The sequence below is a fragment of the Mauremys mutica genome, chromosome 13, assembly GCF_020497125.1.
Source record: "Mauremys mutica isolate MM-2020 ecotype Southern chromosome 13, ASM2049712v1, whole genome shotgun sequence".
NCBI classification, from domain to species: Eukaryota; Metazoa; Chordata; order Testudines; family Geoemydidae; genus Mauremys; species Mauremys mutica.
The window spans coordinates 7,348,170-7,374,101 of NC_059084.1; the positions used below are offsets into that span (position 1 = coordinate 7,348,170).

Genomic DNA, 25,932 nt, shown 5'->3' on the forward strand with positions numbered 1-25,932 from the left:
GCCAAGCCTGAATGGTCAATTTAGCAAAAGCAGCAAAGCCGCAAAAGTATTTGGCTTGCATTTGATTATGAGATTAATAAAAGATCTCCCCATGCCCCCCCCCAAATATTTGGCATTATATCAACAGTGAAAATGACAAAGGTTTTCATTGGATTAGCATTGAATATACCACAATAAGTCACAGGACCAATTAAAAACACTCTGGAACTCAGTTGCAGACCTCAGTTAGAGGAATGGCATCTGACATAATCCTATTTGCTGAAGCATGCCCAAGAACAGTTAATCTTCCTTTTTACTCTGTGGCGGTTGGACTTTTATAGGGTCCTACTGTCGCAAATGACATCCTTTCACAATTTATGCTTTCCCATCGGTGAAAGTGGCTTACGCTATGTGGCTTACGACACTATGGTACTATGGTTGAAGTACCATAGTGTCGTAAGGAATATTTGCTGAGTAACTGAATAAAAACCAAGCCCCTTCTTCAGGAGTAAGGAAGGCTCACTGATTCTGAACGCCCATCCATGACTCCCTGGTCCCATGGCTTTCTAGCAGCACCCCGACTCCAAATCATTTGCTTTCAGGCTAGATTGGGGAAAACACAGCCAGGTGGCTGAGAAGCTTGGTGGGTCAGACCAGGCCTCATAGCAACAGCAAAGCCTATCCATGCGGGAATAATGGCCTGTGGATCAACCAACCTGCAAAACCACTTATGGCCCCTGCAAGCCTGCCCTTGCCTGGCTGTCAATTCACCTTCATGACAGCATGCTGAGAGCTGATCTCCATAGCAACCCCTCCACTATGGATTCTGCACATCCGTAACCTCTCCCCCTCACCTGTTCTCCCGCATGTAGTAAAACTGTAGTTGTATTTGTATTAGTTAACGTATGTCTGAGCGGGAAATACAAAGCATAGAACAAACATTCATTGAGTATCGATAGCCCCAAAATATGGCTCATTAGAGTAATAGGTACTGTACTGGTTTCAGTACTTCTCATATGGTGTATGAGTGATAGTCATTGTGTCCTGTTCCCTTACGCATGGTGTCCTGAACCAGTTAAAACAACTGACGACAAGATATGGTGCCCAACCTAAATCCTAAATCCAAACACCTCAGACTTTAGGAAAGTTCAGATCTAGACCCAAATTTTGCATCTCAGGCCCATCCATCACTCAAGAACAGGCCAAATTCTTCTGGCCCCATCTGGTTAATTTATCTTAGTAACATGTATTAAATTTTTCATGGATTATTTAGGTTATGAGGATTATCCATATTATTTCTGTCACAGATAATAAACTCCATAGGGATAAAGTATAATCCACTCATTGGTTTAGGAACGGCAAAGCCTCCCAAGGAGTGTCACAAATCCACATGATGCTTCTGGGAACTGGCTTTTGCACTGAGAGTGCTGATTTAGTAAAAGATGGAAAAAAACATGTAGAATATACTGACTATATTGGGATCCTTCCCTGGTATGTGTGACACTGTAAATAATTTCACTATCCTAAAATGGCTAAGGGCCTGAGATCTTTTACTTTGTAATCAGTCCAGGAAACAGTGAGTAAGAGCTGGCCTCAAGAAAATATATTCCATTTAATAATTGCAAGGTAATAGTATATTTCAGATAAACTCCCCCCTTTCCCCACCAGTTTGATAAAGGCTCACTGTGGTTCATTGCGGCTGTGCAAGTGTGATGAAGGGCAAAATTTGGCCCTCTGTATGAATGTAATTTACTCCATTCCAAGGCCAGACAGGACATCTGTGATCATCCTAAGAGCTATCTTCTGCTTCATATTGTGAGGTTCCTTCCTCCCTCATTAGGTCCAGTGGAGTCTATGGCACCACTTGAGGAGCAGGGACTACTCAATGCGTGTAAGACTAGTGATCATTTAAGATCAGATCCTACTTTAGCAAGGCTCCATACTAAAATAAAATATTATTAATAAATAAAGCTTAGCACATACAGAGCATTTTGCACTTTTTCAATGCATTTTGCAATCATTAACACATTTATGTAATAATACTGTTTTCTCACATAATGTATTTTGATGGGTTTCAATTAGTTACTTGATAACACGTTGAAGATGAATCAACCCAGATTTTCAGAGTGTATTTATTTATTTCAGTTCATCCATGCAACTAAAAAAGTGCTTGTGCACGGATCTAGGTGTCTTAGACTCTAACAACACACAGCTTCAAGTCAAGGAAGAGATTTAACAGCATAACTTTCATTCTGGCAGAGAAAACATTACTCAAACATAAAGTTTGGCCTTCAGTAATATAATACCCAAGCCTCTCCCATTAATACCATTCCTCTTTTAATGCCTTTTTCCCCAAAAGTTTGAGCAAATATATGGAAAAGTGTGTGCTCAGTTGTTGTGCTCACCATCCTGTACAGTAATGGTGCTCAAATGTGGCCAGTTGGATGTTAAGTGAGTGCACATTAACTGTGATGCAAGATAATTGCCCATGAAAAATTAGGCACTCCAGTGCACATGGACTTTTGTGCACATGCATTTCTGAAAAAGAGTTAAGTATTATTGTTTTCAAGCAGTTACATTCTTTAATCATATCTAGATAAGTTCATTGGTCAGAATAAAATTGCAGCATAAACCTTTCAAAATCAGCTTTTCCAAACTGTTGTCACAGTGTAACTGTGAATATCTCCTTTTTTAAGGAGAGGGGGAAGTATATTAATCACAATGTGGATACTACTGTGGCTGACATTTTAATGCCAACCACTATATCTCTCACTTCTGTACCCTCTCTATATATTCATTAACCAAAGCGGAAACCTGACTCCAAAAACTATATGCCAACAATTTTTAAAAAACCCACGGATTAGCAGAAAATAGATAAATCTCTCTCTCTTGCTCTGAAAGTACACATCTATTCAGTAGACACATCAAACCTCAAAAGAGTAGTAAAAAGAACTCTAGCATCGTTTTCCACACTTTACATTTTTGAAAAACTTCATCATTAGTGAAACGAAATATCATTACCAGGCATAATCTTTGCAGATCATCTACAAACGTCAGTTTAATCCAGGTAGCTACCTTAGCAACAACTGATAAAGAACTACAGCCTTCTTCAAATTCTTTGTGAATAGGACTTTTTTGTACAAGTAACAATTTATTAGCCATCTCCTGTAGGGCCCAATCCTGGAGTAAGATCGGGCCCCTGAATGCTGTGGTTTGACAAGCCTGGCTCATTAAATTGCACTAGTGGCTTAGGCAAAAGTTATTACTGTTTTGTCCATAGAGTGGGCATATTAGATCCATGCATAAGGACTCACCTGATGGAAGCAGAATATTGGGATAAAGTCTATTTATTTTTTATTTCTGCTGGATACTTAATGTTATGTGTCTTTAACAAGATTCAGATAAAAGCAAACTTACAAACTGTCATTCCCACTAGGTTACATATTTTCAAATCTTTAACCTCTACTGCTTTCCTCCAGGGCAGCAAAGTTTCACACTGATAAGAAATGATTAAATTCCAGTGTCTATCTTGGAATCCACTTTCCCTTTTAAAAAAGAAAGATAACAACACTGGAGAGAAAAGGTCATAAATACGTTCACCGTGAAAGCATTCAGCAAATTTGTTCGCTTTATTAATTGTTCAAAAATACATGGCCAGACTTTTCTAGTACTTCCACTGGTTTTATACTATCTTGCTACTGTTGCATTGACTTCAGTGGAGTGACTCATTTATGCTGGTGTCACTGAATCAAGCCCAGTGGGTTCTACCAATTACAATTATTGCTAGCTCAGAAGAAAGCTAATTGTGAGATGGTCCAAGATTTTTTTTATATAAATCTCTTTTAAATGTGGGACCTAATCAAACGTTAAATTACCGGCTGGGGTCGGCGACTTTAAATCCACTGATATAAAATTAATTAAGCCATGCATCAAAAAGGCTGGAGATGGCAGGGATCCAGGTCCTTCTTGAATCCAAGATTATCCAGGAACAGCTCATTACTGATCTTTAGAAACACTGGTATTTTCAGTATGTGTAAACTGGTCACAAATTAGGACTATAAGCGGAACTGGACATTGTGTCAAGGTCTGCCAATATTTTTCTATAGCTGACAGCAGAATCATGCTCTGTCTTCTTCCTTTACGTTAATTTTCTCCTTCTATTGTTATTATTTGATACTGTGGTCATCAGTACATGCAGCAAAGCCAGGATTTATGTACTTTGGGACCTCCACAGTTTCCTCCAAGTTTTGGCCGCTGGCTGCCTGGGAAATGTGGTCAGCATTCAACCCTTCATCACATTCTTGCACTCCCACTTCTTGGGCTGTCACCAGCTGCACAAGCTCCCTCCCAGCATTGTCTAGAATGTGCACCTTTTGGAAGATGGAGGAGACAATCTTAGCAAGCAGGGAGGCCCTAGTTTTGAAACGCTTACATGGGCAAAACACCCATTGTCTTTAATTGATGATAATACATAGCATGCTGGTAGTGGTTTTTCATCTGTAGATTTCAATATGCTTTAGAAAGGTGGGGAAGTGTTATTACCTCATTTTACAGAGAAGGAAACCAAGGCATGGAGAGGTTCAGTGTCCTGCTCAAAGTCACACAGCAAGACAGTGGCTGAGCCAGGGATGGAACCCAATCCCCATTCCTGTAACAGACTCTGTGTGGCTGGACTTCTGTGCCCGTGTGAAACGTCAGTGGAGGTCTGCTCACATCCAGTCCATTGCAAGATCAGGGACCAAGTCACTTGACTCTCAAGCTGGAGTCCACTGCCTCTGCATGATCGGCCTCGCAGGAGCAACAATCATGTATAATTATACGCATGGATCTATCAGTAGCTATGGAACTGCTGACCACAGTGTGGGAAATTTACCCCTGTGCATAAAAACCCTATGCTAAGTCATATTTAATTGTTCTAAGTAGGGTGAATTTCACCCAATATCAGTAGATATTTCACCCAATAACAGCAGATGATTAAAGCATTTTAAGTAGCGCCAAGATTACGTAGAGCCAAGATTCCAAGATGGCTGGAAGTTAAGGTCAACAAAGTTCAACCAAGAAATAAGATGGACATTTTTAGCAGAAAGGACAATTAACCTTTGGAACAGACTACCGAGGGCTGTGATGAACTCTCCATTGCTTAGAGTTTTTAAATCAAGACTAGATGACTTTCTAAAAGAGATACTCTAGTTCAACCACAAGTTGTTGGGGTAGACTTAAGAATCACTGCATGAAAGCCTAAGGCCTGAGTTATGTAGATCAGATGATGCAGGGTTCTTTGGGTCTATCTCGCTTTCAAACAGCGCTGGAAGGGTGTGATCTTTACATGCCATAAAGGCTGCAGTGGAACAAGGTACACAAGGAGTGGCTGTCCAGCTGAAATAGTCCTGCTTTGCTTAAATCACTTCCTTAAAATTATTTTAACATTGTTTTCACTGTAAGTACACTGCTTTCCAAACAATGTGCAGAAAGGAAACAATTTCTTCTTGCATCACTCTCTTCTTGACTCTCCCCAAAAGCAAACTAAATATAAGTTTTATGATTCTTCCTCTTACATGAAATACTATGTCAGCTTTTAGCTAACTTGAATACTGCGGTCTTGCTGCACACCACCACATTGTTACATTAGCCAGAATTCTGCATCCTGAAAACGCCCCCTACATATTGCATAATTGTACTATTACATAGGCTTTTGAGAGGACCCGAACTTCCTGACTCCGAATGCAAATATCAAATCCCCAGGTTGCATTCACAGCTGCAGGAGTTGCACAAGGACACTAGGAACTCCATCCTGCCGAGCTAGGGATGAAAGTTGTGACAGAGTAGCCCTGAGTCAGCAACAGGGGCTACTGAGCATGACATTTGGGTGGTCACAATACCACAGGGTGAAGCAGAGTAAAGAGAGGAATGGGATGACAAGAACAGTGTGGCCAATAGATATCATGAGACACTGAGCAGCGGGTCAGGAACAATATGGTTTTCACAGAAGCCCTGGATGCTTTTCGGTCAGTGGCTGGCCTCAGGACTGCCTCAGCTGTAGGCTTCTACAGTGGCTCTGGACTGGAAGCAGGAGACATTGAAAATCCCAGGTGTGCTCTCTATGCATTCATTGGGTTGCACACAGGCACTCTGACTTGGCCGCACCCTGTCTTCATCTCCCTGCATGCCTGTTTCTCCCTCTGCTTGCTGCCCTTTCTTAACGGATGGTCGTCAGAGTCTAAATTAATAAAAATCAGACCATTGGTTTTGTAGCAGAACTCCCCTTTGATTTCAAAGAAGAGAGCAGACAGCACATTATGACCCTGTGTTGTTAAACCTTTCCAAGAAATTAAAATTCACATAAACCAGTGACCCTATACAAATACAGATCCATGATTTAAACAAACAAACAAACAAACAACTTTATTCCAAGGGCTAGAACACTGGCTTAAAAGATATAAACCCTGATGGCTTGTAAACCTCTCTGCTTCTTAGAGGGCATTTTCAAGTCACGGAGCCATTGATCAGCTTAGTGATTCGTTCCCATGGCCAGCCAGCAAATTGCTGCCAAATGGTATTTCTTCCTGAGATAGAGGAAGAAACGAGTGTATAATGTTCTCATTGTCAAAGCAAAACATCTGCTGGAATTCGGAGTGGTTTGTTGTTCGTGTGTGGCAGTGAGAAAGCCTACGTTCATAGTCTCCACTCTCTCTCACACATGGGAAATGATAGTATTACACAGCAGCTGTTGGAGGATACGTTTACTTGGAAATCGGAAATCTGCCTTTAAAGGATTCTTGCCTTCCATGAAACAATCGTGTGATTTTCATTCATGATTCGAGAACATTTTATTGTTGTCCACAAAGGGCCGGGCTGTATCTTGCCAGTTCCCTTAGCCTTTAGAATGTTAAAGGAGATGAATACAATGGAAGAAATTCTGCCCTTCAATTATGAACATGGATGGGTGTAACGGAGGGCAAAATTTGGTCTACTCGCCTTCTCCCTAACAAACTATGGGTTTGATTCTGCCACCCTTACTCACCTTGAGTAGGATTTATTCACACAAGAAGTCCAGTCAAGGTCAATGCAACTTCTCACAGTAAGTAAATAATACTCAAGGAAGAAAGAACCCGGCCCCCTATGTGATGGAGTGTGAGAAAAACTTGCACTTGAAAAACTGCATTGTTTAAAAAAAAATTAAGGTGGAGATATTCAAAGCTGCCTAGTGAACACGGGTGCCTAATTCACATCCACTGTAATTTAGATTTTTTAGGTAGCTTTGAAAATCTTCTCCTAAAATACATCTTTCAATGTTTTCCCTCAGGTTTTAGGAAAAAAAGTCCAACCAAATGGGTCACACTCTAATCTTGGTTACCCTAATGTCAAAGGAGTTATTCTGGATCAACCCTGGTGTAACTGGAATCAGACTCTGGCTTCAAGGAGCCAGATCCTCAGTCCAGAGTAAATCTACTTCAGCAGCACAAAGAGGACTTAAAACTGCCTTCAGGAGGCTGCTAGGGATTCCCTTGTTATAGGGGAATCCCCTGGTAGCATAAAGGGCCGTGCCATCCACTCCACCCTCATTCATCTAGGGCAGGGGTAGGTAACCTATGGCACACATGCCAAAGGCGGCACGCGAGCTGATTTTCAGTGGCACTCACACTGCCTGGGTCCTGGCCACCAGTCCAGCGGACTCTGCATTTTAATTTAATTTTAAATGAAGCTTCTTAAACATTTTAAAAACCTTATTTACTTTACAGACAACAATAGTTTAGTTATATATTATAGACTTATAGAAAGAGGCCTTCTAAAAACGTTAAAATGTATTACTGGCACACGAAACCTTAAATTAGAGTGAATAAATGAAGACTCGGCACACCACTTCTGAAAGGTTGCCAACCGCTGATCTAGGGGATGTATTGCAGTGCTAGGCATGGAAAGAATGCGCTATGCGTTAGCAATTCTGGGCCAGCAGAATGGACATTCCAGATGATATGAGTTAGAGCAACCCTGCACCTGCTCTAACTTGCACCAGGAATCAGGGTTGAGTCCATGGTCTCTATGTGGCCCCCAATATGGAAGAAATTTTAAAACAACAATTTTTAGAATATCTTAATGTTTTAAATTTGGATTTGAGGTGGTTTTCTGGGAAGGGTATATGTAGGAACAGAAAAGGGAAGCACCTTTGGGAACCCTTAAATTTGTTTATCAGGTGCTATGCTCATTTATCAGACCTCTATAGTTTGTATTTATTTTTCTATATCCTTGACAACTAGCAAAATAAAAGTCCTATCTCATTGCCACAGTGTGTCCTGAGAGATGTATTTCACAAATGTGAAATTGTATCTCTGGAAATATAGAAAAATACTTTTGCTAGGAATTTCTTCAGACAGACCATAACAAATCCTTATGTATCTCCTTTAAAAAAACAAAATATGATCTTGTTTTCTCAACATGTACAATTACCTCCTGCCTCCTTTAAAATCAATTTAAAAACCCGTTAAGTGTTACACGTTTCCATTTCTTCTTAGACTTGTTATCATTCAGAAGAACCTGTATTCAGTTCCATCAGTTTGCCATTCTGCAAGTTTGCATGGTAAAAAGTTCATGTCACATATAAAATATACATTATATTTTAAAATTAGGAGCCAGGTCATCCCTGGGATAGCTCTATGTAAATCAGTGGAATTACACAAAGGATGGAATTGGCCTAACGTGTTTAATTACAATGGGAATTTCAAAGACTAATCTAGATGCTTGCCATTTTACTGAAAAGTAAAACACAATCGAATTAGAATAAAGATGTTTTGCACGTATACTGCGCTCCAGCTATGGATCACAATAGTTTTTAAACTTCATTATACCCCTAAGAGACGGCTAAATATAATGACATTACTTTTTGACACCAGCAACATGGAAATCTTGTGAAAAAGGTTAGCTAGCCTCTGTCCAAACAGAGGTTTAACATCAGAAAAACTTTTCTGTGTAAATATTAAACATTTTGCTTAAACAGTCTACCTACTTACCTCTCTGTCTTAGGTATTCCCAATGCAATGGCCACTGTAGCAACTAAGGGCATAGGGCAAACCCCACTGAAGTCGATTACAGACCTTCCATTGACTTCAGCGCTCTTTGAATCAGTTCTTATGTCAAATCAGTACATTTCCTATCATGATCGCCAAAGTAGGATGGACATGTTTGGTTGGGAGTTGTAATGGGATGGAATCTATGACTCCTAGGAGGTCATTGTTTCATATGGTGATGAATATCATAGAATCATAGAATTCAAGATCAGAAGGGACCATTATGATCATCTAGTCTGACCTCCTGCAAGATGCAGGCCACATTAGCCGATCTACCCACTCTTTTAGCAAGCGACCCCTGCCCCATGCTTCGGAGGAAGGCGAAAAACCTCCAGTATGGTAATGACTGAATATCATGGCCAGCTAGTAGCTCTTCAGTGGCCTGCATGACAGAGTTGGGGATGGGGGGTTGCTCCATCTAATTTATAATGGACAGATGTCCACATCTAGAAACCACCATAACAATGGGTCTGATCCAATATCCTTCCGTGTGAACACTAATGGGCATTGGGTTAGGCCCAATATGGTGGTTGAGGTACATTGGCAGGGCCGTGTGTGGAGCTTTGAATTGTCATTGCTTTTGCAAATCTCACGCTGAAGATAAAGGACTGAAGACCCAGATCCTCACAGACATTTATGTGCCTAATTCCCTTTGAAATCAGTGGAAGTTAGGAGCCTAAATATCTTTGAGGATCTGGGACTAAGATTCTGATGCTGTCACTCCAGCATGTTTCACAGGCTCTAAATTCACTAAGGCCAGAATGAAGCTATGACAATTTATGTCACCTGAGCATTTGGCTCTAAATTGCCTTAATAACAACAAGAACAACAACAAACAGGAAAGAGAAAGTGGTTCAAAGATATTAAAGGAGCACATGACAGGCCTGGTCCTACTACCATTGAAATAAAAATCAAAACTCCAACTGACTTCAAAGGCTGTCACCCTGAAATGCCTGCTAGGTGGGAATTTGTAACTAGCACAGAGCGTGGTTTTTCAGACCCTCCTTAAAGTAACAGCACTGGAAGGACATGATCTTACATACTGTAAAGGCTGCAGAGGCATCAGGCTATGAAGGGGGAGACAGCATTAAAAGGGGAACTTTTCCTTTGATATCATACTCTATTTGGCTAACCACCAAGCCTGCAACAAACTAAATACAAGCATTGTGATTCTTTGAATTAGAACAAATACAGCGTCAGCTCTTTGCTCAATATTTGCATAGCAGGATCTCATTACGCATTACTATATTATTATATTAACCAGAATTCAGCATGATGGAAAAACTCTCTCATTGCATAATAATCTTACTCCACACCTCACCGACAGGAAGATGACGTAGTGGTTAAGGAACAAACTGGAAAAGTCAATATTCTATTAATGCTACCCCAGTGTGTTCTGATCATGCTACTGAAACAGAATTCAAATACAATGCCCAAATACTCAGTTTGTATTCCTAGAGTAACTGTACCTGCATAGCAGGGACTCAATCCCGCAGGGGTCTGGAGGAGATCTTGTGAGAGAGCAAGAGGTTGCTGAGCATGGGGCTTTGTTACTCATAATCAGGGTGGATAAAAATCAATGATTAAAAAAAATAATTTAAAAAATCGTATTTTTTTATTTAAATGGGATTTTTTTTATAAAATGCTTTTTGAAGAAAAAACCTATCTAAAGATACATTATAGCTCAAAGATATCTCATCAAGGAATAGGGATTATAAATTCTAATTCTATAGTATGAGACAATATATTCATGTCATGTTTAAGAAAAGTTTTGTAAATGAGTTCCAATAGTTCTTGGATTAGGGACCCAATCTTACGGGGTGCCAGGGGCGTCTGTATAGATTATTTAGCTTAATCTTTCTATCTACCCAATGAGACTCAGTGCTCAGTCTAGAAGATACCATCAGAGATGCTTAGTTTTGCAGTTCTCAAACTGCGGATTTGTGTCTCGAGAGATAACATGCTTGTTAACAGCAAAAATGTTTTAAAATAAATTAATGATATATAAAGGTGAGAAATAACAGACCTCAACCCTATTGTCCCTCTTCAAATGTGTGTACACAGAGTCAATCCCTTACCTCTCTCTAAAAGTGCAAAGTTTCAAAAAGTTCAATGAACAGAAGATTGTTGGGGACGAAATTCTCTCACTAGAAGGGAAAACCTATAATGGCAGCAGGCCATAAAAGAGACCCGGTTTGGGTCTCATCTATCTCCTCTATCTCTGAGTTGTGAAGAATATGTATTAAGGTTATAACAACCAACAAGAATGCACTTTTATGTAGAAATCCAAGATTAAATCGAGTCTTCCTGACTAGTGATTTAAATCAAATACACCCTGCTCATAATAAAAGTGAAGTAAACCAAGGAGAGTGATCACTGCCACGTGTTGGCTTGACAAGAAGAGTATGATCAGCTGAGATCATTCTAAAGCGCTATGCCATCCACTCCACCCTCATTCATCTAGGGGACGTGTTGGGGTGGCTTAGGCAGGGGAAGAGTGCCCTGTGTTCTAGCAATCATTCTGATTGATTTATGGTGCTGCTGTAGTGCCTAGCGGCCCCAACCACAGGCCAGGGTCCCATCATGCTAGGTGATGTACACACACATAATAAAAAGACAGAGCTTGCCTTGGTGTGTTTGCAATCTAAGATCACGCAGCACTGAGTAGTTGGATGCTAATTTCTTTGCACCCTGGGGTGCTTTTCCATCAGTGACACCCCACACTGTCTCTGCTAAATGTAGCTCTGAAGTAGTAGCAACTACTCCTGGTTGGCAGTGGGGGAGATTGAAAATCCTAGCTACTATGCATGTAAACTGAACTCACGGGATTGCACTCACCTTCTTTGCCATGGTCACCCTATGGGCCAGATTCTCTTCTGGTGTAAATCACTGTAGCTCTAGTGACATCAAAGAAACTTCTTTATGTCACACCAGCTGAAGATCCAGCCTTTCATCTAAACCTTCCCTCCCCAGCATACCCACTCCCCCGCCCCCAGTCAACAGCTCTCATTTCAGAGCACACACAGGTGTCAACTCGGGCTGCTGAGCTCATTGTCCTACACTACATGGAAGCCTCTCTGCACTTCTGAGGGCTGAGCCCTGGGCATACGTATACATTCATTGCATGCATCCCAGCACCATGTTTTGTCAAAACCCCAGACACATTCTTCCACTCCCATTATTGCTGATTACCAAGATATATGCAGTATATATACAAGGCTCACTTGTATCCCTTTCTACTCAAGTGATTCTGCACAGTAAAGGGTTTGTTTTTTTTAACATAAATTCATGTCCAACACTGCAATGTATACACCAGGAAACAAGGTATGAAAAAAGCTGAGGATCATTTTGGGATATCCCCGTGCCTGGGTGAAAATGAACAATCTGTACAAAGGCAATAATGGCTGTGCTAACCTACCTCACTGGAAGTAGTGTGGAGCTCACTTTGCTAATGCTAAATGCCATTGAGATCTCAGGAATGCAAAATATGATATGAACATAATGATGAATAATATCCCAACAAATAGACTAGCCTGGCAAAGTATAGCTGGAAACATGGTTTAGCAGCTGCTGCACTGTGATCACTGCTTATCACACTGAAATAGCATTTCCCCCACCTGTTGTCTCTCATCTTATACTGAGATTGGAAGTTCTTTGGAGCAGGGAGCATCTTTTGTTCTGGTGTTTGTACAGCCCCTAGCACAATGACATACTGAGTCCTGATTGGGACCCCTAAGCAAAAAGACAACAACAATACACATCGTAATTGATGTGGGTCAAAAATATCAAATGACAACATTTTAGTGAAAATAGGGCCTTATTTTGAAAATCCAGTGAGGTTTTTTTGTGGAAAATTATCAACATTTTTCTTTTTCTTGTGAAAAACATGCTTTTAAAATTTTTTTTCCCATTTTTAAAATAAAAAATCTGATTGAAATGCATTTAATTTTGGTTTCAGTAAATTACAAAAAACTGAAACATTTCAAGAATGTTTTCAATAAAAATGGAGGAGGGGATTTCGATTTGCGAAACATTCTGAAAACATTGGAAAACAGATCAAACGAAAACAACTTCAATTTTTTTATTTTTTTTTCCCATGAGAAAAGGTTTTTCTTGCATGACCAGCCCTAATAACAACCGATTTTGTCCCTTTCCATTGGGAAAATTACAAAGACTGAGGCTGGGAACTCTATGGGATTCAGCTCAGGGAGTTCGCAGTCAATTATATACTTGAAGAGAAGGGTATTGGGTGAAGTGAAATGGGCAGGAGTCGTGGCCTCCACTTCCAATGGATTCTGATGTTCTAAGACAGAGGAAGGCAGAGCAGAGTGTAATGGTGTGTCTGCATAGAAGGCTGGCCCCAATTTCCCCCTGGTAGTGTAGTTTTTTTGTGGCAATTGCAACTGGAGAGGGGCCAAGAAGGAATTAAAGCCAGTGAAACAGCATTAATTTTCAATCAGGTATCTACTCAGGTTTCTATGGGATCAGCCAGGGATGTCACTGCATAGAGAAGCTGGTCCACTATTCCACTCCTCCTTCCTCCATCAGCTTTAAAATCCCATCAAGCCACATCCCTGCATGTCCCTTCAGGAGTCTACACGCTCCCAAGAAGGGATGGTGCCATGAAGTTTTCTATTTATGCCCACAAGGACAGCCACTGGATTGGCATCCCCTCTGCCCAGGGAAGAAAAGCAAATGATCCAATTCATGCTCATTATAAAAATGGCGCTGTGCTCTGATTGACAAAGTACAACACGATAAAGATAAAGAAAGAATAAAATGCATGACTATTGTTATTTTATTATTAACTATACTTATTGTTTACTTAAAATTTGGAACATTTCAATGGTACCTTGTGATACCATTGCACTGATAAAAATATTGCTTAAAAAAATCACAGAAAACATCATGGAAATTGAAAAATGTCAAGATTTTTGACAAATTCTTTTTGCCGGAATTTTTTTGGAAAAATAAAAGAAGGCATTTTCAAGTTAAAAAATGTTATTCAAAAAAAGTCAACCAGCTATCTGAAAACTATTCATTATTATTATTATTACAATAAGATAAAAAGCCTTCACTATTGCACTAGAGTATTTCTACTTTCTAAGAGATCATATCATTTGATTAATACCAAGCTCAAAGCATGACGACGTCTCAGTACAACATGCATTGTGCCCGAGTTGCCTGCTACTGTATCAGCCCATGTATGAGGCAGTAAAATGTTCTGTGCTGTTCATAATGGTGTGAGTTGAAAGGTGACCTCTAGTGAGCCATTACCTCCCACATATTACTTGGCAACCTGCAATAATGCTACAGGAAATAGAGAAAAGGGTGCGGAACATTTGAATGTGGTTTGAGTGACCTATCGTAGATCTGAAAGTTTCCAAGTGGGGCAGTGATCATTCATGTTCTGGATTTTTTGCTTATGCCACAGGATTAAATTTAGGGCCAGATGCTGCTCTCACTTACACCAGTGTTAATCTGGAACTGAACTAAGGTCTGGTCTACACCTAAAGATTAGATCAACCTAGCTACCTCGCTCAGGGCTGTGAAAAATCTCACTCCCTGTGCAACATGGTGAAGTTGACCTAGCCCCACACTGTAGATGCACCTATGTTGATGGAAGAATTCTCCTATCAGCTACTACCTCTCGAAGAGGAAGATTAACTACACCTATGGAGAAACCCCTTCCGTCAAGGCAGGACACATCTACACTGCAGCATGACAGCGGCTTAGCTACAGTGCCGTAGGTGTGCCACTATGGTGTAGACATACCCTGATTTACTCTAGTGTACCTGAAATCAGCATCTGCCCCTTTATGAGCAAGATTTTAATGTATCTGGGTTAACTCCATTGGACGCCACACAATTACTCCTAATGTACACTGGTCTAAGCAAGAGCAGGATCTGGCCCTCTATGGGAAGCATTTCAGTTTCATTTGATCATTAACTCAAGCGGGGGAGGGGGTGGGCAGGAACTGCAGAGTAGCAGAGAAAGAGCCTCATTTCCTGACAGAGGGGCAGGCAGGCGATTGCCTTGTGGCAGCAGCAGGTGCATGACCGAGAATAACCCGACAGAGTGCTGGAGCCCAGGCAAGTCTCCCTCCCTTGCCTCAATTAAATAAGCCATTAGGCCCCTCCATCTCCAGCCCCTCCTCCTCTATCCTCTTGTCTCCTGGAAAAACTGCTCCGAAGCCCCAGCCCTCCCCAGGGCCCAGGCTGAGTGTACACTTACCACACGGACTGCTGCAGGAGGAACAATGCTGCACGCTACAGAAGCAGGCAGTTTTCAGAGCATGTGGCTGCAGTGCTGCGTCTCCCACGCACCCTCACCCAGCTTCAGTGAAGGTTTCTGAGGAGAGGTGAATAAGGTCACCCAGCTTAACATTAATTCAGATCACCATCCCACATCTTTGCCCCCCAAGCAGAACACAAAACTGCCCCATCAGCATGCAGGCCAGTGGCAAAATGAAAAGAAGCAGAGCTTAAACGACCAACATATGCCTATCGGCAGCCTCTTCCCTCCTGTTCTATTCCCCAAAAATACCCACTGCCAATGATCAGAAATTATAACAAAATACTGCTGCTGGGGGGGGAGGGGTCCCTGCTGTCTCTTTCATATGAGGTCTCAGCCCATTCCATGTGCTTTGTGCTCCCTCTCAGACACATGCAAAATTGAGCTATTTAGTGACCAGAACAAAAACCAATAAACACCAAACAAGCCAGGATTTCACTCAAATTGTGCGGCCTGATCATGCCGCTATAAAAACAGGGAGGGAGGTAACGTGACATCAAGTGCTCATTCATTTGGTCTTTTTACTACAACTTGGTCAGCCATCCCAGTTCCCTAGCCACGTTAATACGTGATTTATATCTACATGATTTAAACGGGGTGCCTAGGCTGTGCCGATGGCTGTCTGTCTGTATCCCCAGAGCTAAGTGCTAGGGCCCTACTACCCTGTGGAGTAACTGCTGCGCATAACCCGACAATCAGAACACATAGCTCCCATTCATTCTGCACTGCCACTCTTGGTCAGCCATTGAACACAGAATAAATATAAACTCATGCATGCTTAGTGCATACCTCTCCCCAGCCTGTATTTCCTGCCAGCCCTTCGCTGCCATCCTACTTCCCTAAGGCTGCCCACCTTGACCATTTACCCCCCTGCCCCCCCCCAGGGAACTGAAAATAATATTCAGCGGAACAGATGCTCAGAGCTCTGAGTTTTGCAATAAACCTCAGCACAAAAGGGACCTAGATGAAAACAGGGAAGTCTAACCTGGGTCCCTATCATCATTATTCCATAGTCACTATATAGATAATTTATGACCTTACAATCTATTCCCACGGTCTCTCTGCATTATTCTATACACACAGTCCTGGCTACCCCATTCTCCCCACCCAGCCAGCCATCCACATGTACCTCCTCCTGGCCTCTGGCAGCTGCTCTCTCCTTCTGTGCAGGAGTTTCTATTTCTCCCTCCCTCCTTCCCCATTCAGTACCATCTGGAGGCCCGGCTACTAGAAGTGATTGATGAAGAGCCAAACCAATCCAGGCGGATTTAAGGTGGTGGCCTTATCCCAGCTGGACCAATAGAAGCGCAGCCCCAGCGCAGGGTGACTTTAAAACCGAAAGTAGCAGCTAGCGAAAGAGAGAAAAGACGAGCCAAGCCTCCAGGGGTGGGGTGGGGTGGGGTGCGGTGGGGGCTTGTGGCTGCCTGGGAAAGCCCGGCGGTGAGGTGGGTGAGCAGGGGTGGGGTTACCCTGGGGAGAGGAGGATGGGGGAAGGGGAGAAGAAAAGGGAGAAGGAAGAGAGGATGGGGAAAGGGAAGAGAAAGTCGGTGAAGGGAGGGAGGGAGGGAAGGGGAGATAGGAGGAAAAGGAAGAGAGGAAAGGCGGGTGGGGGCCAAGGGGAAGGGAAGGAGATGGACTAGTTCAAGGGGGGCGGTCAGTTTTATTTCCTGACCCCAGACACTGAAAAAGATTCTGTGTGTGTGTGTGTGTGTGTGTGTGTGTGTGTGTGTGTGTCCGTCCATCCTTTTGGGCATCCCCCTTTGTCTGTGCCCGTCCCTCTTTGGGTTTGTGTGTATCCCCCTGCATGTCCCCCTTTGTGCACAAGCATCCCTATGTGTGCACATCCCCCCCTTTGTGTGTGTGTGTCCCTGTGTGTGCACGTCCCCTTTGTGTGTGTGTGTGTCCCTGTGTGTGCACATCCCCTTTGTGTGTGTGTGTGTCCCTGTGTGTGCACGTCCCCTTTGTGTGTGTGTGTGTGTGTCCCTATGTGTGCACATCCCCCTTTGTGTGTGTGTGTGTGTGTGTGTCCCTGTGTGTGCACGTCCCCTTTGTGTGTGTGTGTGTCCCTGTGTGTGCACGTCCCCTTTGTGTGTGTGTGTGTGTCCCTGTGTGTGCACGTCCGCTTTGTGTGTGTGTGTGTCCCTGTGTGTGCACGTCCCCTTTGTGTGTGTGTGTGTCCCTGTGTGTGCACGTCCCCTTTGTGTGTGTGTGTGTCCCTATGTGTGCACATCCCCCCTTTGTGTGTGTGTTCCTGTGTGTGCACATCCCCCCTTTGTGTGTGTGTTCCTGTGTGTGCACATCCCCCCTTTGTGTGTGTGTCCCTGTGTGTGCACGTCCCCTTTGTGTGTGTGTGTGTGTCCCTGTGTGTGCACGTCCTCTTTGTGTATGTGTGTGTGTGTGTCCGTGTGTGTGCACATCCCCTTTTGTGTGCGTGTGTGTCCCTGTGTGTACACATCCCCCTTTGTCTGTGCACGTCCCTCTTTGGGTTTGTGTGTATCCCCCTGCATGTCCCCCTTTGTGCACAAGCATCCCTATGTGTGCACATCCCCGTGTGTGTGTGTGTGTGTGCGTGCACACACGCACACTTATTCGCCTGTATCCCTTTGTCTGTGTGTGTTTGTGTCCCTCTGCATCTTTGGGTGTGTCTCTGTTTGCGTGAGTGTGTCTCTGAGGCTGCATCTTTCCATTTGCCTACCTGTGTGTGTACATGCCTGTGCATGTATACGTGTCTATATCTGTGTGTGTGTTTGTGTGCGTGCATGCCTGTTTGAGTTGGTGTGCGTCTGTTTTGTATGAAGTGGGTGAAGTAAAATGCATAATTTCCTGTCCTGGCCAAGGAAAAAAGTGCCCTGGGGCGTCTATATTTTTGAAGAGATTCTTCTTTCGGTTTTGTTGAAGCCCAGGCTCTCCGGGAAAGGACAATGAGTCAATGCTATTTTCCGGGAAAGGCCAAGGTAGGGACACGCTGCAGCTATTGTTCTCTGGCGTGTTTGGGTGACACACTCCAGCATACCCATTATGCACAGCTGGAGAGTTCAGAGCCACACCTCACAGTGCATGTTCCTTCTAAAATGTTCAGGGCTGGCAAACAAATGAAAGAAACAATTACTGGTGAAACTGACAAGGCTGCAACCAGCAATGACAGATTTTTAGTCTTTACCACCTTATATTACAATGGAACTCCAATAAAAATAAATATTTTCAAGGTTTATGTTGTTGTTTTCTTTTCATGCACAACCAGATTATCACAACATTTATCTTTATGAATAAAATAGAGGGAAAAATAGACAGCACAATAGTTCCCGCAGAACTAAGAATTCCAGCTGAAATGCCACTTTACCATTAAAATGTCTGAGGAAGAGCTCTGTGTGGCTCGAAAGCTTGTCTCTCTCACCAACAGAAGTCAGTCAAATAAAAAATATTGCCCTACTCTCTGATCTCTGAATAATCATAGGAAGAAACAAGGTTAGCCAAAGGGAATGCATCAAATGCCCTGTAGGCAGAATGGGCCCAGTTTTCAAAATGTGCCCCCCCTCCCCAGTTGTTTGTGTAAATAACTTGCATATGCAATTATTTTTCTGCATTGTCACTTGCATTCTCTAGTGATGGATTTTATACACATGGGGATCCTGGTCTGAATTATTATGCTTGTGAGTCCCTTGACCCAGCAGGGATGTCTGTGCACACCACCGCATTCAGGTTGTTCATGCTGTTGGCTGAAATAACCTATGCGAGGGGGTTGTACGCATGTGAGGCTGCTACCAACCAAATCATGAGCACACATCAGCATTTCGGCAGCTTGCATGGACTCCCATTTTAAGGGCCATTTTGTTAGGCTCTGATAGAGGCCTCCCTATGGGATGGGGGAGCAGGCAGATACCAGACACAGTGTTGGTACATAATACTCTAAATATTTTTATTGATTACAGTATAAATCCCACTCACTCCACATTCATACTCCTTTCATACTACACCAGAAACTGAAGATCCGAAGGAAACCCCAATGGCCTGTCAAAATTCATTCTGATCACAAGGTGTGGGGAGCCTCACGTTACACGCCTCTTCTTTTTCAGGACGCTGAGTTGATGTCTGATTCCAACTTCAGCTATAGCAAACAACCTTTTTCATAGACCAGTCTGTTGCATCATTAGTTCTTTGTCTGATTACTAAGCCTTTCATCCATAACTCCAGAAGAGCAGTTCTGGGCAGGCTGCCATAATCCAAAACATTCCATTTCCTCTTATAGAGATGACCAAGTTTGTTTTGCACAGACAATTCTTGACCGCTCATAACCTTAAATCCTTGCTTCAGCTGCCAGCAGGCAACTCATGTCCTCATGCCAAGCATACAGCATTTATACTAGGCACATGCAGCCTATAGCGTATTACAACATCTACATCACAACAATTTCATATTGTTTAAGAATTTGACCCTGTGTTTGCATTTTAAAAGCTAAATCATTCCATAATCGAATATGTGCCTGTTTAAAGTATAAGCATAACAAAGTCTGCCCATGCTGTCCATACACCTGCAGGAATGGCAGAGAACAGCAGGTACGATGCAGCAATGTAGCCTTTCCCTTTGCAGTTCGGCTGCAGTGATATTAAACAATGGCTTGTTGATGACCAGACTGCATAGGAAGCTGCTGCACGTCTGCTCTGGGCTGTTCACTCTGCCCAACAGCAATTTGGAGATGCGTGAGCCTCTATCAAGTTTTGCTCGCACTTAAGAAACCATATCAGAAGCTCCTGCTTAAGCTTCTTAGGTGGAAGTTAGATGTGAGAGGCCTGTTGTCTGTGACGTGCTGATGGCAGTAGCAAAGGGAAGGATTCATTCAGGGAACCTTCAAGGCTTTGGGCTTCACTTTTTGCCAAATCTTGGTTTATATTATTGTTATTTATAAATAGGTCCTGGAGGTCACAATGGAGATTGAGGCCCCACTGTGTCAGGTGCTGTACATACACATGATGAGAGACAGTCTCCGAGCCAAAGAGCTTATATTCTAAATAAACAAGCACAAAGGAAGGGGAAGCAAAGCTCAGAGAGATTAAATGACTAGCCCAAGGTCAGACAGCAGAACAGAACTGAGGTTTCCTTGTCTGTTGACTCATCCAGGGCCGGCTCCAGGCACCAGACGAGAAAGCACGTGCCTGGGTTGGCACATTGTAAGGGGCAGCATTCCGGCCAATCTTGGGGCAGCACATTCCGGCCGCCCTGCCGTGGTTTTTTTTTTTTTTGCTTTGGCAGCCCAGTCCGCCGCTCCGGAGCCCCCGGCCGGCTCCCTGCGCTCCGCCAGTCCCAGCCCAGCTGGGGCACGGCCTAGCAATCCCTGCCACTCCCCGTGCCGCCGGGCTCCCCGGGACGTGCCACTCTCTGCCGCCTGCACCGGCCTCCGCCTCTTGTGCCGCTCTGAGCCCGGCCCGGCCAAGCCGCCTTTAAATGAGAAGCTGAGCCAGCACCTCCTGCAGCCCCCGGGGGCTCCGCCTGCCCGGCTGGGAGAAACACCCCAAGGTGCGAGCGGGCTGCAGCGCCGCCCTTCACCCTCCTGCGAGCCGCCTTGACCGCGCTCCCTGCGACTGCCTTTTTTTTTTTCCTTCGGCAGTCCGGCAGGCAGTAGCAGGTTTTTTTTGTTTGTTGTTGTTTTTTTTGCTTGGGGCGTCAAGCTAGAGCCAGCCCTGGACTCATCTACTAGTAGATCACATTGCTTCCTTTTTAACTGGCCACCCAGCCTGCGTTCAAGATTGCCTCCTCCCTGAGCCTCACCCATGACAGATAACTGTGCCCAGACACCACTGGCCTTTTAAGGCTGTCATCACTGCTGTGATGCAGAGCTTATGTCCCCGGGAAGTCCACTTGGGTGCAGAGCTCCCTCTAGTAAGCTTTTGAATAAAGGCTTCTTTTGAACATTATTTATTTTGCTACCTTTCCTTATAGCATCCAAAAGTGGGTGAGGTGTTTGTCCGATGTAGACTAGAGGCCAGGGACCCCGTCCCTAACAGCTCTGCAAACCACTGTTCGATGCGGCACAACGAGGTGTCACACACAGCAGGGAGGGGGTGGGATGAGGATGGTCATGGGCAACCTAGACGAGGGACGGTTTTTATGCAGGGATTTGAATGAGGAGTGGTAGTGGCTTGGCAGACCCAGTGGCACAAACTCTATTGGTAAAAGCACAGCTTAGTTGATAGAATAACTGCATCTACACTAGGGACTTCTCCAGCACAGCTCTGTTGGGCAAGGAACACCTCTCTTCCCACCCCTGACTGGCATACCTGTGCCAGGAAGTAATCAGTGTAAATCCTGTACAGGAGGCTATGAACTGGGTAGCAACTTCAGTAGCGGGGACACATTTAGTAGGTATGTTTAATGATAGAAAGATTAAAGAGCTAACAATTTTACAATTCCTCAGTGTCTCTCACAGCCCTCACTCTGACAGGTTCTCTGTTATCATCTCAGGTTCTGTGTGATACACGCTATGTCAGTAAAACATCTCTCCTGCACAATCCTTTGGGTTTACACACCTGTTTACTGACCTCAATACAACTACATGCATTTGTACCAGCTGAGGATCTGGCCTAATTCAGACATTTAAGAGAGTGAGCTAGAAATGAACAAAGGAATTTTTTGCCCCAAATGCCATATGCAGCTCAAAAGCCACATGCAGCTCAAAAGCACATTGGACTCCTATTATTTTGGAGAAGTCCTGCAGGATTCATCATTGCTTCAGGAGTTTTGATTTAAATTGCTTTGGTTTTAGTCACTGATTTCAATAGATGGCGAAAGAAAATCTCTCTCTCTCTCTCTCTCTTTGTTTGCAGTGAGAGCTGCAGCATGTTTTAGCCAATGGGAAATGTATTTTATGCCTCCTCCGAAGGAACCAAAATATCAAGCTAGATGCTTAACGACAAAGCTTGACCTTGAAAGTGACTAAGCACCCTCATCATCAGGATCATCAAACATGCACAGGCTACTGAGGACAGTTGTGATCATGGTTGGTGGAACTGCACCAGTCATAGTGTAGTGAAGTTCCCAGAAGTTCTCAATCCTGCAAATCCACAAAGCACCTTCAGATCCCAAAGAAATCAATGTCTTCCAGAAGGGACTCAGCACCTGCCAGAATTGGGCCCATAAAAATGGTTGCTGATAATAACAATTTGATGCTAGAGCGTAAGAGCCTAAGAGTAAAAATGGCCATAAACAAAAGTGATAATGCAGTGGTTCTCAAACTGGGGCCGCCGCTTGCATAGGGAAAGCCCCTGGCGGGCCGGGCCGGTTTGTTTACCTGCCCCATCCACAGGTCCGGCCGATCGCGGCTACCACTGGCTGTGGTTCGCTGCTCCAGGCCAATGGGGGCTGCGGGAAGCGGTGCGGGACAAGGGATTTGCTGTCCGTCGCTTCCTGCAGCCCCCATTGGCCTGGAGCGGCGAACCGCAGCCAGTGGGAGCCGCGATTGGCCAGACCTGCAGACCCAGCAGGTAAACAAACCGGCCCGGCCAGCCAGGGGCTTTCCCTGCTCAAGCGGCGGCCCCAGTTTGAGAACCACTGTGTTAATTACTTTATTGACTTTCGTGGCAGAAGATGAGAAAAATTTAAACAAAATAAACAAACAGCACATAACGTAAAAAAACATTGAATTTAATTACTCATTCAGTTTTAACAATCTGTGGTGTTATAATCAAATAGCTCAAGAGAAGAGGTTTTTTATGCTATTTGATTTTTTATAGAGTGAATATCATTTTAATATAATTATTTCCCGGATGGGTTCCTCTGGCAGGGTTATATCCCAGAGTTTTTAAGAGATTTGTGAAGTTCTTGAGTCATCTTTGCCACATTTGCTGATTATATCTTTGTTTACAGAAGGACGGACAGTATGGCAATGTTGATTCACAGAAAGACCAGAAAGGACCAACTATTCTAACCTCCTCCATAGCCCAGGCCAGAGAACCTCATCCAATAATTCTTGCATCAAGCCTATAACTTCTGGTTGAGCTGCAGCATAGCTCTTAAAAACATCTAGTCTTGATGTAAAGACTTCAAGTAATGGAAAATCCACCATGGCCCCAGATAAGTTGTTCCAGCAGATAACTACCCTCACTGTTAAACATGTGTATCTGATTTCTAGTCTGAATTTGTCTAGCTTCCGCTTCCAGACACAAGATTTAATCATGCCTTTTTCTGCTAGATTAGAGAGCTATCTACTGTCAGAAATCTCCTCCCCATGTAGACTGTGATCTAGTCAACCCTTAAGCTTTTCCTGGATCAATTAAACTGATGCCTTGTGTAATCTGTAGCTCATACATTTTTGGTCTTCTTGTCCTTCTGGGCTCTGCTTGTCAGAAAGTCTGATTTTCTCTCTTCATCTTACAAACCTATGGAGGGGAAAGGTTGAAATGTAAGTGAATGAAAAGGCAGAATATAGAAAATTAAAAGTGTGAACAAACTACCATAATTCTCAGACTAAATAATGCATTCACACCTTGGTTCTCCACTCTCACAAGGGTGGTAAGAAAACCAAACAACGGACACAATAATCAGTCTTCTTCTCTTTTTTTTTTTTTTTGACAGAGAGCTAAATACTGCCCTAGATCCCTATATGCGGCTGTAGCGAGGCGGTGGGATACCCCACAGCCCTGCTGAGGGATGAGCCTCCCGTAGCACCAACGTGGGCGGAGCCAGTGGATCCTGCAGCCGCCCCCCAGAGGTCACGGCGCAGGACAGGAAGTAGAAAAGCCCCGTTGCAAAGCTCAGTTAAAAGCCAACCGCCGGAGAGACCAGATGCCTGTGGCCTAGTTCCAGGTTGGGGGACGCCGGCAAGCTGCGGCCGACCCGACAACTGGCCGGGCCAGCCGCGTCCGCCCCTCGCCAGCGCCCCGAGGAGGAGCCGCGCCCGCCCCTCGCCAGCCGCCCCGGGAAGGAGCCGCGCCCGCCCCTCGCCAGCCGCCCCGAGGAGGCGCCGTGCCCGCCCCTCGCCAGCCGCCCCGAGGAGGCGCCGCGCCCGCCCCTCGCCAGCCGCCCCGAGGAGGAGCCGCGCCGGCCCCTCGCCTCCGCCCCGCGGAGGATCCGCGCCCGCCCCTCGCCAGCCGCCCCGAGGAGGAGCCGCGCCCGCCCCAGGCCAGGCGCCCCAAGGAGGATCCGCTCCGGCCCCACGCAAGGTCCCCGGAGGAGCCGAGCCCGCCCCACGCCAGCCGCCCCCAGGAGGAGCCGCGCCCGCCCCGCGTCAGCCGCCCCGAGGAGGAACCGCGCCCGCCCCTCGTCTGCCGCCCCGAGTTGGTGCCGCGCCCGCCCAGGCCAGCCGCCCCGAGGAGGAGCCGCGCCCGCCCCTGGCCAGCCGCCCCGAGGAGGCGCCGCGCCCGCCCCTCGCCAGCCGCCCCGAGGAGGCGCCGCGCCCGCCCCTGGCCAGCCGCCCCGAGGAGGAGCCGCGCCCGCCCCTCGCCAGCCGCCCCGAGGAGGAGCCGCGCCCGCCCCTCGCCAGCCGCCCCGAGGAGGAGCCGCGCCCGCCCCTCGCCAGCCGCCCCGAGGAGGAGCCGCGCCCGCCCCTCGCCAGCCGCCCCGAGGAGGAGCCGCGCCCGCCCCTCGCCAGCGCCCCGAGGAGGAGCCGCGCCCGCCCCTCGCCAGCCGCCCCGAGGAGGAGCCGCGCCCGCCCCTCGCCAGCCGCCCCGAGGAGGAGCCGCGCCCGCCCCTCGCCAGCCGCCCCGAGGAGGAGCCGCGCCCGCCCCTCGCGAGCCGCCCCGAGGAGGCGCCGCGCCCGCCCCTGGCCAGCCGCCCCGAGGAGGCGCCGCGCCCGCCCCTCGCCAGCCGCCCCGAGGAGGCGCCGCGCCCGCCCCTGGCCAGCCGCCCCGAGGAGGAGCCGCGCCCGCCCCTCGCCAGCCGCCCCGAGGAGGAGCCGCGCCCGCCCCTCGCCAGCCGCCCCGAGGAGGCGCCGCGCCCGCCCCTGGCCAGCCGCCCCGAGGAGGCGCCGCGCCTGCCCCTCGCCAGCCGCCCCGAGGAGGCGCCGCGCCTGCCCTTTGCTAGTTACCCAGAGGAACCGATGGTGCTGGGAACTGCCGAGGATGCCGGCCAAACCCAGGTACCTTATAAGGGGGAGTCCGGAAGTAGCTCGGGGGCATCCGACCCTGGCCTGGCCGCAGCAGGGCCAGAGCCAATGTCAGTGTGTTGCAGTCAGGATCCCCACTGACGCAGCAGCTAGGGCCCCGGGCTGGGATGCAGTGGAGTGGGTGGGCCTGCGTCGCCCCTGCCACCCCACTCACGGGTGGCATCTCCCCCTCGCACCAGACGCTCAGAGGCCTGAGCTTCTGACTGTGTGTTTGCTGCCCCGCCCTGACCTAGGGCCAGGGCTCCGACTGGACTATTGGCTCAGCCCCCGCTTAAGGGCCCTGAGCCCCTGACTGTTTATTTACTGGCCAGCCCTGACCCAGGGCTTGGGCCTAGAGCAAACTAGTGCGAGGTGGTGGGATACCCCACAGCTCAGCTGAGGGACGAGCCTCGGCCGAGTCCGTCTACAGTGGCCCAATGGGATCCCTGTATATATGTGCATCCAATGGAAAAAAATTGGCCAAAAGATTGGAATGATAATGAGGAATGGTTCAACCATAAGCCA

The 25,932-nt window shown here is 45.9% G+C and overlaps 1 protein-coding gene and 1 long non-coding RNA gene across 2 annotated transcripts in view; one reads left to right on the forward strand and one right to left on the reverse strand.

The window, feature by feature from the left end:
- The window catches only part of SLCO4A1 (solute carrier organic anion transporter family member 4A1), a 45,781-nt gene extending 29,273 nt beyond the window's left edge, over positions 1–16,508 (reverse strand). The window contains exons 1-2 of the mRNA XM_044986583.1: positions 16,465–16,508; positions 15,276–15,392 (exon numbers count right to left, since the gene is read on the reverse strand). The gene's annotated coding sequence lies outside the window, so the exon portion shown is untranslated. The remainder of the gene's footprint in view (positions 1–15,275; positions 15,393–16,464) is intronic.
- Positions 16,509–25,287: 8,779 nt separating this feature from the next.
- LOC123348557 overlaps positions 25,288–25,932 on the forward strand; it is a 55,126-nt gene continuing 54,481 nt past the window's right edge. The window contains exon 1 of the long non-coding RNA XR_006573212.1: positions 25,288–25,401. This is a non-coding gene — a long non-coding RNA (uncharacterized LOC123348557). The remainder of the gene's footprint in view (positions 25,402–25,932) is intronic.